Raw genomic sequence first — 17,698 nt, forward strand, 5'->3', positions numbered from 1 at the left:
AGATGGGGACTTTGGGAGGTAGTTAGGTTTAGATAGGCTCATTAGGGTCAAGCCCCCAGGCTGGATTAGTGTCCTCTTAAGAACAAGAGACTACAGCTCGCTCTCCACCATGTCAGGACACAGCAAGAAGACAGCTATCTGCAAACCAGGAAGAGGGCCCTCACTAGAACCCAACCAGGCTGGTACCCTAATCTCAGACTTCCCAGCCTCCAGAACAGACAGACACATATCCGCCATTTAAGCCATGCAGTCTATGATATTTTTGTTCTAGCAGCCCAAGGTAAGACAGCAAGGAACTGTTCCCCAAAGTGAAGTATGAGTGTGCATTTACTGCTGCAGAGTCAGTATCACCTAATACAGAAGACTCAAGACCCGCTTCTCTGGGTCAGAAAGTTCCAGCAACTTTCCTCCAGGAACTAGGTGCCGATTGGTTTTGAATTCCTCACTCCCTTTTTCTCAATGGTAAATCATTACTTATGCCAGCTTAATGGAAGAGTCCTGCTTAACCACTGGAGACTCTGAGTAAGAGGGGCTCCTTTAATAATCACAGAGGTAAGTCGAGGCAGAGCTCTTACTACAAGGTAGAAGGCTTAAAATTAATATTGGCAAACACTTAGCACATTAATGTGCTTCCCTTTTCTCCACATCCTTGCCAACACTTGTTACTTCTTGTCTTTTTGATGATAGCCATTCTAGCAGGTGTGAGGTGGTACCTCTTTGTGGTTGTAATTTGTGTTTTCACAAATTTACTTCACTGATGATCAGTGGCGTCGAGCACCTTTTCGTATACCTGTTGACCATTTCAGTTACCAGACAAATGAGTTCCGGGGGTGTAAAGTACAGTGTGGTGACGCTAGTTAATAATACTGTGTTGTACACTTGAAATTCACTAAGGGAGTAGATCTTCAGTGTTCTCACCACACACCAAAAAGGTAACTATGTGAAGTGATGGATGTATTAATTAGCTAGATTGTAGTAATGATCTCACAGTGTATAGGTATATCAAATCATCACATTGTACACCTTAAATAGAAACTATTATTATTGTTATTGTTATTATGAGAGAGAAAGAACACGTGCACACTTGAGGGAGACAGAGGCAGAGGGAGAGAGTCTCAAGCAGGTTCCACACCCAGCAAGGAGCCTTGGGGCTTGACCTCACAACTGTGAGGTCATGAGCTGAGCCCAAATCAAGAGTCCGACGCTTAACCAACTGAGCCACACAGGCAACCTTAGAAACAATTTTTATTAGTAAATTATGCCTCAATAAAGTTAGGAAAAAGAGAAATTATAGGAAAAAATTTCAAAGCACCAAGAAGAAAAAATAAATTATACACACACACATACACATGTTCAAGGAAAAGAAAAGAAGTAGTAATACATACTACAACGTGGACGAAACCTGAAACCTTACAAACATTATGCTAAGTAAAGAAGCTAGTCACAAAAGACCAGGTATTGTATGATTCCATTTATACAAAGTGTCCAGAATAGGCCAATCCATAGAGGCAGAAAATAGATTACTGTTTGCCAAGGGCTCGCGGGTTTGGGAGATGGGGAGTGACTGCTAATGAGTTTCTTTTGGGGGATAATGAAAATGTTCTAGAATTAGATCATGGTGACGGGTGTACAATTCTGACTCTACTAAAACCCACTGGAGTGGGCTCTTAAAAAGGGTAAATTTTATGGTATATTAATGATTTCAATAAAGCTGTAAAAGAAAGTGGGGGGGAAAAAGCTATTTATATATATCAACCCATTTCATCTTCACAATGACCCAACAAAATAAGTGCTGTCCATGTCCCCATTTTACAGGTGAGGAAAGTGAGGCACAGTGTTAGATAACTTACCCACAGCCAGAAAGTTACAGAGCAACCTAATTGGTTTTTAGTTTTCTATTCAAAGACATAAAAGATTAAATTTGCCTGGTTTAAAGTTTAAAACAGAGAATGGATATCTTCTTACAGACACAAGGAGAATGTGTGTATCTAGAATCTTCTCATCCTGTATTTAGCTACTTAAAAAATTGGACAAGGGGTGCCTGGGTGGCTCAGTCGGTTAAGTGTCCGACTCTTGATTTTGGCTCAGGTTGTGATCTCACATGAGATGGAGCCCCAAGTGGGGCTCTGTGCTGGTAGCTCGGAACCTGCTTGGCTTTTGGCTTTTGGATTTTCTCTCTCCTCTCTCTCTGCCCCTCCCCTTTCGTGCACACACACTCTCTCTCCTTCAAAATAAACAAATAGACACTTTTTAAAAATGGGAGGAGAGAGGCACCTGGGTGGCTCAGTCGGTTAAGCGGCCAACTTTGGCTCAGATCATGATCTGAGATCTCGAACTCTGGGCTGTGAGTTCGAGCTCTGTGTCGGGCTCTGTGCTCACTACTCAGCCTGGAGCCTGCTTTGGATTTTGTGTCTCCCTCTCTCTCTGCACCTCCCTGTTTGCTCTCTCTCTCTCTCTCAAAAGTAAATAAACTTTTGAAAAATAAAAATAAGTAAAAATGGGAGGAGAGTAGGCAAGAGAGGGAAAAGAGTAAGGAGTGAGGAAGACAGGACTCGGCACCTGATGGGAAAGGGAAGAGAGAGAGAAACAGAAGAGAGCAGAGAAGCCCACAGGAAGCCTCAGCAGGTTCTGAGGGAATAACACTCACCTTTGGAATTCTGTTTTTGGGTCTTCCACGCCTCCCTTTGATAGGGAAGGCTCGCAGCTCTCCAGCAGGATATTGTTCTCAGAAGATGGCCTCTGTGAATGAGGCTCTGCAGCAGCAAAAAGGTGCAAAGCAGGGATTCTGGCTTTACTCAGAGGACGATCCCTTACATTTTGGGGCCTCAGTTTCCTCCTCTGTACTAAGGGGACAGTGATATGTCTGCTACCTCCTTGGCTTTCTGTTTGAGACGATGAATTAGTATCATGACTACACCAAAGTCAGGCATCTGGTTATAATGCATGTTGGCGCATCCCAGCCAGTGAGCCTTAAGATGGGAACCCCTCGGCCCTGGAGGGAGGAGAGGGCTCCCCCACCGCTGCTGTGGGGAGTGACCCTGAATCCTGGCTTCGCCTATTTAGAAAATGTCTCTTCTTTTGCAACTGAGTGGGCCTTTTGGTGACCTCTTAGCAGGCGGCTGCAGTGAGGCCTCTCACCCAGCTTGCCCAAACCCTGGATTACTTTCATGGTGTCCAAATACTCGGTGTGACCGACCTCTCTCGGATTCAAAATCCAGTCACATTGTCAGAAAAAAAAAAGTCACCATTGCCATTGTTAATGGAAGAAGAGAGCTATGAGAGCCTTGAAACATGATTTCGGCTGCTATGTATTTATAAATCAGTGTTAAAAAATTGTGGCTTTATCAGACACCACCGCGCGTTGACAAAGACACGGGGCAGCTGGAGCACTGCGCCCCTTGAGTTGGAACCATTTCAGCTGGAGCTGCTGGAGCTGAACAGGTGTGAGCTCCGTGACCCACCAACTTCACCCCCAGACACTTCCCAGCAGAACTGCATACGTGTGCACCAACACACAGGTGCAAGTATGTCTGTATACATCACACTTCCAGAAGTCGGCATGGCGGTTCCCCTATCGGGAGGGCAGAGGGACTATTTGATGTGAGAAGCCTTGAATGAGGCTTCCGGGATGCTGGTATCATTCTGTTTCTTGACCTGGTTGCTGGCACTGGGTGTTCATGAAAATGAACAAGGGACACACGGATTTTACTGTAGCAAGACCTACTTTTCTTTTTCTTTTTTAATGATTTTTTTTAAAGTTTTTTTTTTATTGTATTTTTGAGAGAGAGAGAGAGAGAGAGAGAGCGCGCGTGAGCAGGGGAGAGGCAGAGAGAGAGGGAGAGACAGGGGATCCCAAGCAGACTCCACAGTGTCAACGCGAGGCAGGGCTCAAACTCCTAAACCGTGAGATTATGACCTAAACTGAAATCAAGAGTCGGACGCTTAACCTGCTGAGCCACCCAGGTGCCCCAAGACCTACCTCTATGCAAAATCTTACATAAAATTATGAACTGATAAAAACAGCTTGTACTTTTTATCATCGTCGCTTCTTGTGCCAAGAAAATTTGTTCTCCATGCATGATAACTATCAAGAATGGAAGAGATTATCATTTAAAATGTCTTGATCGGGATTTATGTACATTTTGTTTTTTATTTTTTTAATTTTTTTAAAGTTGGTATTTTTTTTTTTCGTAATCTCTACACCCAGTGTGGGACTCGAACTCAAGACCCTGAGATCAAGAGTCACATGCTCTTCTGACTGAGCCAGCCATGCGCTCTGATGTGCAGACATTTTAAACATGAAACCTGGTATAAAAAAGACACAGAGAAATGAGCTGTAGATTGTCATTAAAAAAAAAATCACAAAGTTGTCAAGAAATTTTACACAGATTCAATATTTAAATCTGCCCCAATAACTTGGTTTGTATTTTTCTTCTCATAATTATAGAGTACCATAGATTTTTTGTTTTTGTTTTTATTTTTATAAGAATACAGAAAAAAGCAATGTAAATAATTATTATCCATGAAGTTCCATTTAAGAGTCTCATGCTGTACAGCCAGAGCTAGCCAGGCACCCTTCCATGAAGCTCTGTTTAGAATTATCCAAGCTCCCTCAAGTTGATCCCAGCAAGCTATACAAATTTCCCTTTTTTTAATGTTTATCAGGATGAGACAAAAGTTTGGAACCGTGGCTAGTTTAATGCAATTTGCTTTGTAGGCCAGAACTTCTGAACCTCATGTCTCTGCCTTTCTTCTAGTGTTCTGGTACCCTGAGATCATATGAGCTCCCGGCCCTCTCGGCTTTGGACTGACCCAGGTATGCCCAGGGTAACCACTGCTCTCCACTGCTCTCACCACAGAGGGACAATAGTGCTCCATTCACAACTCCTGTCCCTTCAATATCCTTTCTGATGGGAGCTGGAGAAGGGGCCGGTGGTGACATTAAAACAGGAAGCCTCAGGAGCAAATCTGTTCAAACTCAGGTGTACTGGAGGCCTCTGAGCTTCAGAATACCCCACCCTCGCTGAGTTGTTTTCAAACCTTGAGGTCCCTTTGAAATTGATTGCTTGAGTGATGATTCTTCCTATGTAAAATCACTGGGACACACAACCACTGCCACCAGACTGAGCTAAATTTCTAAACCAAAAATATGAATCTGACCTTCTTAAAAACTTCTCCCTGGGGGTTCTGGGTGGCTCAGTCAGTTAAGCGTCCGACTTTGGCTGAGGTCCAGAATTCACAGCTCGTGAGTTCAAGCCCCGTGTGAGGCTCTGAGCTAACACCTCAGAGCCTGGAGCTTGCTTCAGATTCTGTGTCTCCCGCTCTCTCTCTCTGCCCCTCCCCCACTCACTCTGCCTCTCTCTTTCTCAAAAACAAATAAAAACATTAAAAAAAAGATTTAACAAAACCATAAAACACCTCTCCCTGGTTCCACATTCCTAGGGCATGAAGCCCCATACTTCCCTCTGCCCTCCTTTCCAGCCTTATTTATTTATTTATTTATTTATTTATTTATTTATTCAAATGTTTATTTCTTTTTGAGAGAGAGACAGAGACAGAGACAGAGCATGAGTGGGAGAGAGAGAGAGAGAGAGAGAGAGAATCCAAAGCAGGCTCCAGATTCTGAGATGTCAGCACAGAACCCAACGTGGGGCTTGAACCCACGAGCCGTGAGATCATGACCTGAATCGAAGTCAGATGCTTAACTGAGCAGGTGCCCCTCTCTCCAGCGTCTTTTAAAGAAAGACAAGGCATCAAAAATAAGGACAGTTGGAAATCGGGGACTTGAAGAAGAACCAAGAAATGGAAACTAAGTTGGGGGTACAGTCCTCTCCCTGTGTTTGAACAATGTATTCACATGATACTTGTTCCACCTTAACTCATATAAGGGCAGGATTTGGGGGAAAAAAAAAAAAAGGCTTCACCAGTGTGTAATTTGGCTTGTGTTTTGTGGACTTGAATCAGGGCCAAGTCTTTGCAGCTATTATGGGAAAGCTGGGTTTCCAAGTCACTTCTGTTGTAGGGAATATTAATCATCAGTACTCTACTGGGAGATATTAATAGGAAGACATGGGTTTAAAGTAGGATAGATGGTGGGCATGAATGTAACAGGTGAGGGCAGACACTTAAGGCAATGAATGAGAAGGTTCTCTGGGGCAAGGCTGTGATGAAAAGAGGAGGCAGCAAGGGGGCTGGTTTGTTTAGGAAAAAGGTGGAGGGTGTCAGCTGAATTGGCACCATTGTCCAACCTTTGTGTAAATGTTCCATTTTCAGCACCAGATGATTGCGGAAACATCACATCACAGGGCACCTCATAAAGCGCCCTATGACTATTTGAAAAGCAAACATGGAGCCCTGCCTCACATATGGCCCAGTAGTGGGCTCTAACAGGGAGTGAATATAATAGGGCCCCATCTTCTTCAGGTTTAAGTTTTAAAGTCAACCCTCAGCATGTAGGGCAAAAATCACAGTCAAAACTGCCCTTGAAAGTCCCTTAAGAAGGTGACATGCTGGAGACAATAGACTTCACGTCAGTAAGTCCAACACAGGTTTTTCTCTGGCAGTGGAATTGATCACTGCACTCAGCGGAGGATCTATATACTTTATTTGGAATTCTACATAGGAGATTTTTCTCTTCTCCCCCATTTAGCAATGCATTCAATCATTTATTTGTATCAGTATGGACCCACACATACTTACTTTATACTTTGGGTTATTTTTTTTTAAGTTTATTTATTTTGAGAGAGAGCGTGCGCTCTCATGCACATGAGCAGGGGAGGGAGGGAGGGAGGGGGAGAAAGAGAGAGAGAGAGAGAGAGAGAGAGAGAGAGAGAGAGAGAGAGAATCCCAAGCAGGCTCCATGCTGTCAGTGCAGAGCCTGACTCGGGGCTCGATCTCACAAACTGTGAAATTATGACCTGAGCCGAAATCAAGAGCCAGATGCTAAGGTGCTTGGGTGGCCTAGTTGGCTGAACATCTGACTTCAGCTCGGGTCATGATCTCACAGTTTGTGGGTTCGATCCCCACATAGGGCTCTCTGCTGTCAATGTGGATCCTCAGTCTCCCTAGCTCTCTGTCCCTCCCCCGCTCACATGCTTGCTTGCTCGCTCGCTGTCTGTTTCTCTCCCTCTATCTCTCTCAAAAATAAGTAAACATTAAAAAAATCTTAAAAAAAAAAGAGCTGGATGCTTAACTGACTGAGCCACCCAGGCGCCCCTATACTTTGGGTTATAATGCAATATTGTGGCTCAAATTATTCCAGTTTTGGCCACTGGGAGCTCTTTCAGTTGGCTGCTGTACCCTGAACACATCCCCACCAATGTGGGCTTTTCTTTTTTTCATACTTAATTTATTTCTGGCACTACAAGGCACTCCAGCATCATTTATTGAAAAGTCTCTCCTTTCCCCCAATTTCCCCTGGCATCATTTGTTGTGAATTTGACACCCTTGTTGAAAATTATTGACCGTATATGTGAGGGGTTACTTTTGGGCTCTCTGTTCAATCCCATTATTCTGTGTGTCTGTCCTTATGCCAGACAGAACAACACTGTTTTGATTACTGTACGTTTATGGTAAGTTTTGAAATCAAAGCTGAGTCCTCCAACTCCAACTTGTGATATTTTTCAAGATTGTTTTGGCAATTTGGGGTCCCTTGAGATTGCATGTGAATGTTAGGATTGGTGTTTCCATTTCTGTAAGGAATACCATTTAGATTTTGATAGGGATTAATATTGTCACCTTAATGTTTTGAGTTTCTAGTGTACAGGTCTTTCTCTTCCTTTGTTAAATTCATTTCTAAGTCTTTTATTTTTGATGCTGTTTTAAGTGGAATTCTTTTCTTTTCTTTTCTTTTTATTAGTGTTTAATTTTGAGAGAGAGTAAGAGAGAGAGTGTGAGCAGGGGAGGGGCAGAGAGAGAGGGAGACCGAGGATCCAATGCAAGCTCCATGCTTTTAGCACAGAGCCCGACGTGGGGCTCGAACTCAGAAACCATGAGATCGTGACCTGAGCCGAAGTCAGACACTTAACTGACTGAGCCACCCAGGTGCCCTGGAATCGTTTTCTTCATTCCTTTCTTGGATTGTTCATTGTTCATGTATAGGAATGTAGCTGATTTTTGAACATTGATCTTGTATCCTGCAACTTTGCTGAATTTATTAGCTCTCTTTTACTGTGTATAGACTCTTCAGGGGTGTCTGCATAGAAAAGCATGTTATCTATAATTAGAGATAATTTCACTTCTTCCTTTCCAATTTAGGTGCCTTTTTTTTTTTCCATGCCTAGTTGCCCTAGCTAGGACTTCAGTACTATGTTGAGTATAAATGGCCAAAGTGGGCATCCTTGTCTTGTCCTGAATCTTAGGGGGAAAAACTTTCAGCCTTTCACCATTGAAGATAATGTAAGCTATTGGTTTTTCTTTTCTTTCTCTTTCTTTCTTTCTTTCTTTCTTTCTTTCTTTCTTTCTTTCTCCATATATTCTTTCTGTCTTTCTTTCTTTCACTATTGGTTTTGCATATATGGCCTTTATTATGTTGAGAAAGCTTCCTTCCATTCCTAGTTTATTAAGTATGTGTGTGGTTTTTTTATTAAAAATGGTGTCAATTTTTGTCAAATGCTTTTTCCATGTCAACTGAGATAATCATGTGGCTTTCTCCTTCACTCTATAAATGTGATGTGTTACACTGATTGGTTTTCATATGTTGAACCAGGCTGTATTCCAGGAATAAATCTCACTTGGTCAAGGTGTATAATCCTTTTTAATATACTGCTGAATTGCTAGTCTGATTTTTTTTTTAACAAATCCAACTTTTTACTCGCATGGCTAAATATCATTTGTACTCAGTTTGCTAGTATTTTATTGGGAATTTTTTACATCAATATTCATTAGGGAGATTTATCTGTAAATTTCTTCTCTTATAGTGAATGTTTTTGGTATCAGGGTAATACTGACCTCATAGAATGACTTAGGAAGTGTTCCCTCTTCAATTTTTAAAAGAGTTGGAGAAGGACTGGTGTTCATTCTTCTTTAAATATCTGGTAGAATTCACCAATGAAGTCATCTGACCCAGGGCATTTCTTTGTTGGAAGGTTTTTGATTACTAACTTAATCTCCATAATACAGTTCTTTTCAGATTTTCTATTTCTTCATGATTTAGTTTTGTTAGATAGTTTCTAGGAATTTGTCCATTTCATCTAGGCTATCCTGTCTATTGGCATATAAACATTCATAGTATTCTCTTACAATCATTTTTATTTCTGCAAAATTTGTAATAATGTCTGCACTTGCATTTCTGATGTTAATGATTTGAATCTTCTATATTTTTTTTCTCAGTCAATCAAACTAAAAGTTTATCTAGGGTCACCTGGCTAGCTCAGTCCATGGAGCACGTGACTCTTGATCTTGGGGTTATAAGTTTGAGCCCCACGATAGGTGTAGAGATTATCTAAAATAGAATCTGTAGAAAAAAAGGTATGTCTGTTTCATTGGCCTTTCTGAGGGTGCCTGGGTGGCTCAGTTGTTTAAGCGTCCCACTTCAGCTCAGGTCACTATCTCATGGCTGGTGAGCGCGAGCCCCGTGTTGGGCTCAGTGCTGACAGCTCAGAGCTTGAAGCCTGCTTCAGACTGTGCCTCCCTCCCTCTCTGCCCTTCCCCCACTCATGCTCTGTCTGTCTGTCTCTCTCTCTCAAAATAAATAAACATTAAAAAAAACAAAGAAATATTTCATGGGCGTTTTTGAAGAACTAACTTTTGGTTTTGTTGATTTTTTTCTATTGTTTTTCTATTCTCTATTTCATTTATCTCAGCTTTAATCTCTATTATTTCCTTCTTTCTGCTAGATTTGAGTTTAGTTTGCTCTCCTCAGTGTAAGTTTAGGTTACTGATCTGAGATATGTCTTCTTTTTCAACACATGCATTTACTGCTATAAATTTCCCTCTTAGCACTGCTTTCCCTGAATCCCATACATTTTCATATGTTGTGTCTTTGTTTTCATTTGTCTCAAGGTATTTTCTAAGTTCCCTTATGATTTCTCCTTTGACCCATTATTTGTTTAAAAGCATGCTGATTAATTTACATGTATTTGTAACTTTTCCAGTTTTCCTTCTGTTATTGAGTCCTTGCTTCATTCCATGGTGATCAGAAAAGATACTTTGTATGATTTTAATCTTTTAAAATTCATTACTATTTGTTTTGTAGCCTAACATATGGTCTTCCTAGAAAGTGTTTAGGACATCAGTTGAGAAAAATGTATAGGCTGTTGTTGGGAGGAGTGTTCTGTATATATCTGCTTGGTTTATGGTGTTGTTAAAGTCCTCTATTTCCGTATTGATTGTCTATCATTGTTGAAAGTAATATGTGGAATTCTTCTACTATTATTGTAGAAATTTCTATTTCTCCCTGCAATTCTGCCAATGTTTCCTTCTTGTATTTTGAAGTTCTAATGTTGGGTGCACATGTTTATAACTGGTATATCTTCATGGTAAATTGACCTTTTTATCAATATATTATGTCCTTCTTTGTCTCTTGTAACAGTTTTTTACTTAAAATCCACCTTGTCTGATATTAATATAGCCACCTCTGCTCTCTTTTGGTTACTATTTGCGTGGAATATCTTTTTCCATTGTTTTACTTTCAATTTATTCTGCGTCTTTAGATCTAAAGTGAGCCTCTTGTAGACAGCATGTAGTTTGACCATGTTTTTTATACATTCTGCCGATCTATGCCTTTTTATTGGAGAGTTTAATCCATTTCATTTAAATAAGGGGCATTTATCACTATTCATTTAAATAGTGATGAGGGCACTTGGCTGGCTCAGTTGGGAGAGCATGTGACTCTTGGTGTTGGGGTTTTAAGTGTGAGGCCCACTTTGGGTGTGGAGATTACTTAAAAATAAAATCTCAAAAAAAAAAATTACTGTAAAGAAGGACTTACTTCTGCCATTTTACTATTCATTTTCTGTAGGTCTTATGACTTTTTTGCCCTTCATTTCTTTCATTACTATCTTCTTTTGTGTTTAGTTGATTTTCTGGCAATGATATATTTTTACTTCCTTTTCATTTACTTTGATGTATATTCTACAGATATTTTTTGTGGTACTCTGGGGATTACATATAACATCTTAAATTTTTTTTTTAACATTTATTTATTTTTGAGACAGAGAGAGACAGAGCATGAACGGGGAGGGGCAGAGAGAGAGGGAGACACAGAATCTGAAGCAGGCTCCAGGCTCTGAGCCGTAGCCCAGAGCCCGACGTGGGGCTCAAACTCACAGACCGCGAGGTCTTGACCTGAGCCAAAGTCGGACGCTTAACCGACCAAGCCACCCAGGCGCCCCCTACCTATAACATCTTATAGATATTCCCATCTAATTCAAATTGATGCCACTTAACCTAATTGCACACAAAAATGCTACTCCTATAAAACTCTATCCGTCTTCTTTATGTTCTTATGTCTTGGTGTCACAAATTACATCTTTATATAATTTTGTGCATGCTAACATAATTATTTTTGTGCATCTGTCTTTTAAATCCTGCAGATAATAAAAAGGGGAGTTACGGTGTCACAATTATAAAACATAAAATGTTGAAGTATAATATATTTATAAAATATGGAATATTATCATCTAGTATAGATGTTTTATCCCTTCATGTATTTACCTTTACCACAAAACTTTCCCACTATTTAGAAAGTGGGTTCTTTTTTTAAGTTTATTCTGAGAGAGAGCAAGCATGAGCAGGGGAGGGGCAGAGAGGGAGAGAGAGAATCGGAAGCAGACTCTACGCACCGTCAGTGTGGAGCCTGATGTGGGGCTCAGTCTTACACACCACAAGATCAATACCTGAGCTGAAATCAAGAGTTCACCACTTAGCCCACTGAGCCACCCAAGCACCCCTTAGAAGGTGTTTTTTCCTTGACTGAGTGTTTATTTGGTTGCTGAAAACCTTTTGTTGGTTTCTAGAGCTCCTACAATGTTTATTCAGAGACGTTTTGGTTGTTTTCTGTTTCTGTGAATGGACAAGATTCCTGAAGTAAGACGTGCTTTCTAGTTCACAGTTTTACCCCTGTCACTCCCTTCCTTTCCTTTTGTTGTCTCATTATAGCTTAATCGCATGTAGCTCTCATTTATGTTCTTGAACTTGCTTTGTTGGGTGTTATAAGTCATGGAAATATGTATGGTCAAGTTTGTATCTACTCCTGGGCAACATTGTTTCTGGTGAGAGCTCTTCCTCTACCATTTTTTTTTCCCGTTATTTTTCTCCTTTTGTTTCTCTTGTGGGTATTCGCATAGATCCTTTACCATTTCTTCTTCTATAATTATTATCATTATTTTCATCATTATTATTAATCTTTGAATGAAGTGAGTTCTCTGTGGTGCTATTTGCAGGAGAAATGCATGGAAGAAGGGTCAGAACATAATACAGGACCTCAAGAATTGTCCTCATGATATAAAGTTCATGGTTAGTGAATTTAGCCTTTACCTCTCCTCAACCAAACAAGAATGACTGCTCACAGTCAGGAATCTCTTTTCGTCCCCTGATTCTCCCCAGCTTCGCTGATAGATTGAGTCTCCAAATAAGAATTCTCTGGTGATTTCTCATTCAGCCCTGTTTTCATTCTTCATTCATTCACTCCTTTGTTCAACAAATATATATTTTTTTTATTGAAGTACAACTGAGATACAATATCCTATTAGTTTCAGGTGTATGTTGATATTTTTATACATTATTAAAGAATCCCCACGATGACTCCAGTTACCATCTGTCACCTTGCAAAGTTATTACAATATTATTGACTATATTTCCCATTCTGTGCATTACATCCTATGACATTTATTTGATAACTGAAAGTTTTTCCTTCTTAATCCCTCTCACCTATTTTGCTGCCCACCCACCCCCTGTAATCAATGTTTTGTTTCCTGTATCTATGAGTCTAAATTTACAACAGATATTTATTTGGTACCTATCAAGGGTCAGGTGTGGTTTTAGGTACTTGGAATATATGTATATAAACAAACCAATATCTAACCTTAAGGGATTCTTGTGGAGAAAACAGATAATACAAATTTACGTTGATAACTTGTATCGTGTATTGGAAAGTGATAAGGAAAGCCGGGCAGGATGGGAGGATTAGGAGTGCCAGTGGGGAGAGAAAGTCTGATTACAATTACAAATATGATGACCAGCGTTGGCCTTACTGACAATGTGATATTGATCAAAGATGGGAAGGAGCTGAGAGAGGAGCTCTGTGGGCCTCTGGGAGAAGAATGTTCCAGTCAGAGGGAATAGTAGGTGCAAAGGCTCTGAGAAGCAGCCATGCCTGACCTGTTTGGAGCATAACAAAGAGGGCAGTGTGGCTAGGGTGGAGTGATCAGGGTAGAGAATGATAAGAGAGGGTCAGGAAGGTAATGACAAGGCCACATCGTTTATTGCCCTGTAGAACACAGGAAGGATTTTGGCTTTTACTCTGAATGGAATGGATGTCATTGTAGAGAACTGGAACAATCTGAATTACCACTGAAAAGCATCACTCTAGAAGCTGGGCAGATAATAGACTGTAGAGGATAAGGGTAGAAGCAAAAGGCCAGTCATAAGACTATTTCATTAATCCTGACAACAAGGGGTGGTGGCTTGCTCCTGGATGGAAGCAGTGGCAATGACGAGAAGTAGGTAAATTCTAGATGTATTTTCAAGATGGAATCAACCAGATTTGCTATGGGTTAACTGTAGGGTTTAAGAGAAGGAAACCATTAAGGATGACTCCAGAGTTTTTGGCTAGAGCAATTGGAAGGATGAGTTCACCATCTACTGAGATGAGAAAGCCTGTGGATACAGGACCTTGTAGGCAAAGATCAATGGTTCAATTTGTACATGGTAAGTGTGAGGTGTGTACTAGACATCTAAATAGAGATGTTGAGCAAGCATTTGAATACACAGGTCTGATATCCAACATTGAAGTCTGTTCCGATTTATACATTTTGAGGTTTTCATATACCTGGAATTTGAGGTCATATGACTGTGTGATATCACCAAGGAAATAAGTGTAAATAGAGGAGACTGAGGAAAGAGTCCTCAGACACTCCAGCATGAGGTAGTTGAAGATAAAGAACCAGCAAAGGCAACTGAGAGAGAATAGCCAGTGAACAGAAAGAAAACCAAGAAGCCAGATGTCCCAAGATCTGGTTTAGTGGAACAGTGATCAATGGTGTCAAATGCTAATTTAAGAAGGAGGAGGGCTAAGACTGGATTTCTCCATGTGGAGGTTACTGGTGATCATGAAAAGAACTACTTCAGGGGTTTTCTCTGGGGGCACTAACGCCAGAGTGGAGCGGATTTCAGAGAGAATACAGACAATGATGACGACAATGACAACAAAAAACAAAAAACAAAAAAAAAACCCCACAAAAAACAAAAACAAACAAAAACAAAGATAGTAACACAGACAACCCTTCAGAGGAGTTTGGCTGCAAAGTAATAATGTAGGGTGGTAGATGATGGTGAAAGTAAACTTAAGAGAATTTTTGTTTTGTTTCATTTTTTAAGGTTGAGCAGCAACAGCATCCTTGTCTCCAGATAAGAATGATCCAGCAGGGAGGGATATATTGATGGTGTGGGGAGGGAAGGGGAGAATCACTGGAGGGATTTCTTTGAATGCACAAAAGAAGATGGGAAATAATGTTGAGGAAGAGGGATTGGCTTTAGATAAGAGCATGAATAGTGATTGCAGCATCAGTGGTAGCAGGGTATGAGTGCTGATGGTAAAAGTGGATAGATGGGGCTGTGGGAGATGTGGAAGCTACAGGCTAAGATTCTAAGATTCTTGCAGTAGGAAGCAAGGTCATCAGTTGAGAGTGAAGATAGAGGAGGTATTGACTGTTCGAGAACAAAGGAGAAGGGTGTGCAATAACCATCTAGGAAGATACAGGGAGTGAATGGACAAAGAAAGCATAATATGAATCCTGGGCAGCATTGGGGGTCCAACTAAAGCTCTTGATGTGCATTTCAAGTGTTTTTCTTTAGCTTGTTCAGCTACACAGGCGCGAAGCCAGAACAAGTGGAGAGGTGGATTTAATCAGTTTTGAGGTTTTGCCAAGTGAGTATGTGAAGAGAAAAAGGGATAAGCAAGGCGGGTGGGGGGGGGGGGGAGGGGTGATGATCACTACCGGTAATGGAAAGTAAGCTGGCTGGGGATGGAACAAAAGGTAAGAGAGATGGGGGGAAAGTGACCAGATTAATGGAGTGGGGGTTCTGGTGGGTCAAACGATTCATTGTTGGAGATACAATAAGGGATGGTAGTCAGAAGTGGAACGCCTGAAAAGGGAGATTATGTCACAGAAGCAGTTATTGGCAATGACAAGGGGTAGGCAGGGCATCTCAAGCCAGCTAGCCAGCTGCAGTGATGGAGTAAGTGTTTTTCTTTCTTCTCCCTCACCCAATCTGTCACAAACTGCACACACACACACACACACACACACACACACAGAGCTGGAAAAAATGGGAACATATTTTAAAGATATAAAATACACTGACCAAAAAAACACTGATCATGTGATTGGATGCCACAGCAATGTCAAATTGCTATGAAAGTCTCTAAATGCTTCCTCTACAATTTCTGTGCTTACCTCATGTGGGCCACTAATAAGAGTTCCACTAGCACTTGCCCATGGACCACACTAAGTAGCTCTGGTCTAGGGTGTGACCATAGAAATGAGTGGCTGAGGTAAGATAAAGGTCAAACTCATTGGAGAAGTTCAGGAAAGTGAAAGGCCAGAGGTTGGAAAGATCACCTACATGTATATTGAAGTCACCCAGAGTTAAAAGTTTTAGAGAGAGTGATTTTGAGCCAAGAGCTAAGATTGTCAAGAAATAAGGGGTGAGGAATGTCCCCAGGGAGTAGGTGACAGCCACAGTGGTGTACTGGGTGATACAAGCTGATAGATGATATTTAAAGCTGAGATTTGGGGAGGAAAGAAGAAGAATGATCTGGAAGCAGCAATGAGAAGCAAGGAGAACACCTATCTTACCTCCTGCCTGGTGTGGGAAAAAAAAAAAAAAGCCACCCCTGGGAGGGACAGAGGGGATACACAGGTCCTCAGGGGAAAATCAGACTTCTGGTAGAGCAGGAAGAGGGTTGCTGTTGAGAGAAGTTAAGGATACAGGGGATTTTGTTGTGGCGCAGTAGAAGAGAGGTTTGATGAGTGGCAGTGATGGGGAAGAGGACAGAACAAAGAATGGGCAGTTTTTCTGGGACAGGTGTGTATGGGTGATGAGAGATGAGCTCGGCCTCCAGGGCTCCTTACACACGAGTGAAAGGTGTAATGATGTAAGTCCTAGATTCAAAGCAGGTTGTAAAAGCAGGGATGAGTGTTGGGTATAGATAGGAATGGGGGTCTGGGGATCTCTCCTGATCCTTATCCTTGGAGAAGAGGAGAGCTAAGAACTCTGGGTCCCCTCCTGATCCCAATGATGGGAATAAAAGGCCTGAGGAGGATTGTGTCTCAAGACTTCTACCTGAAGGGTTCAGGGGAGATGCCACCAACAGCCTAACAACCCTTTCCTGCTGTTGCAACAGGAGGTTACTTGTTTTAGGGTCTTAGGATGCAACACTTGTTTTGGAAAAGTGTTCTAGGCTGATTATTTTCTAATCTCTGCAGTTGCAAATATCCTTTATCCATATTTTTTCTGCACTTTGGCTGCTCTGACTCCATATTTTGGTTTAAGGCTTCAGAACAGTCTAAGCTTTCCTGACAATGAGTTTGCATTTTTGTTTCTTGGTTTCCTTGTTGATTTTGAGTATTTCACATCAGAAAGAAGACATGTTGACTCCATCATTTTTGAACCGGAAGCTCCCTTTTTCATTTATAAGCAATCATTTTTTATAGTATCTCATTCTTTACTTCATTGGGGAACCCTGAATGTTTATATCTACAGGTCTTTTCTCTTAGATTGAGAATTTCTACAAAAAAGAATCTTCTAATGTCCCAACTCTGAGGTAATAGGTCTGGTAGTCAATATCCTAGGATCCTAGCAGGAGAATGATGCCAGAAATCCCCCATTAGGAGGTAGACTTCTGTTCAATTCCACTGTTTCCACTAAAGCCTTATCTGTGCCTGGTGTCCCCAAGTGGAAAGGTTCTCTGGTTGAGGTTCTTTATTCAGGGACTGGGCAAAACAAGATGGTAGACAGCATGGGGCAGGAGAGAGGCCTACGGTTCTACTACTCCTTCCTTATATAGATATCCACGTAATATGCCCCACCTCTTATCCCTGTGGCAAATTATATTTTCCCAAATGGGCCCACCAATCTCACTCCACAAACACTTTTTACAAACTAATGTTGACACACTTCCATTGAGAGGTGGGGGTCTATGTTCCCTCCACTTGAGTCTGGGTGGATCTTTGTAACTGCCTTGACCAACAACAGAATGCAGCAAAAGTAATATTCTGTGGTTTCCAAGCTAGGTTATAGAAAGTAATATGAATTTACCCTGGACTTGCCTTCTCTCTCGGGATGCTTGCCACAGAACCCAGATTGAAGAAGCCCAGGCCCCATGGACAAGCCACTTGCAGGTATTCTGCCCAGCTACCCTAGCTAAGGTCCCAGCCAACAGCCAGCATTAACTACCTATGAATGAACCCTCAGGTGACTCCAGCCCTCACCTTTGAGTCTTTTGTCTAAATCCCAGACACTGTGGAGCAGAGAC

The sequence above is a fragment of the Panthera onca genome, chromosome A3, assembly GCF_046562875.1.
Source record: "Panthera onca isolate mPanOnc1 chromosome A3, mPanOnc1 haplotype 2, whole genome shotgun sequence".
NCBI lineage: Eukaryota > Metazoa > Chordata > Mammalia > Carnivora > Felidae > Panthera > Panthera onca.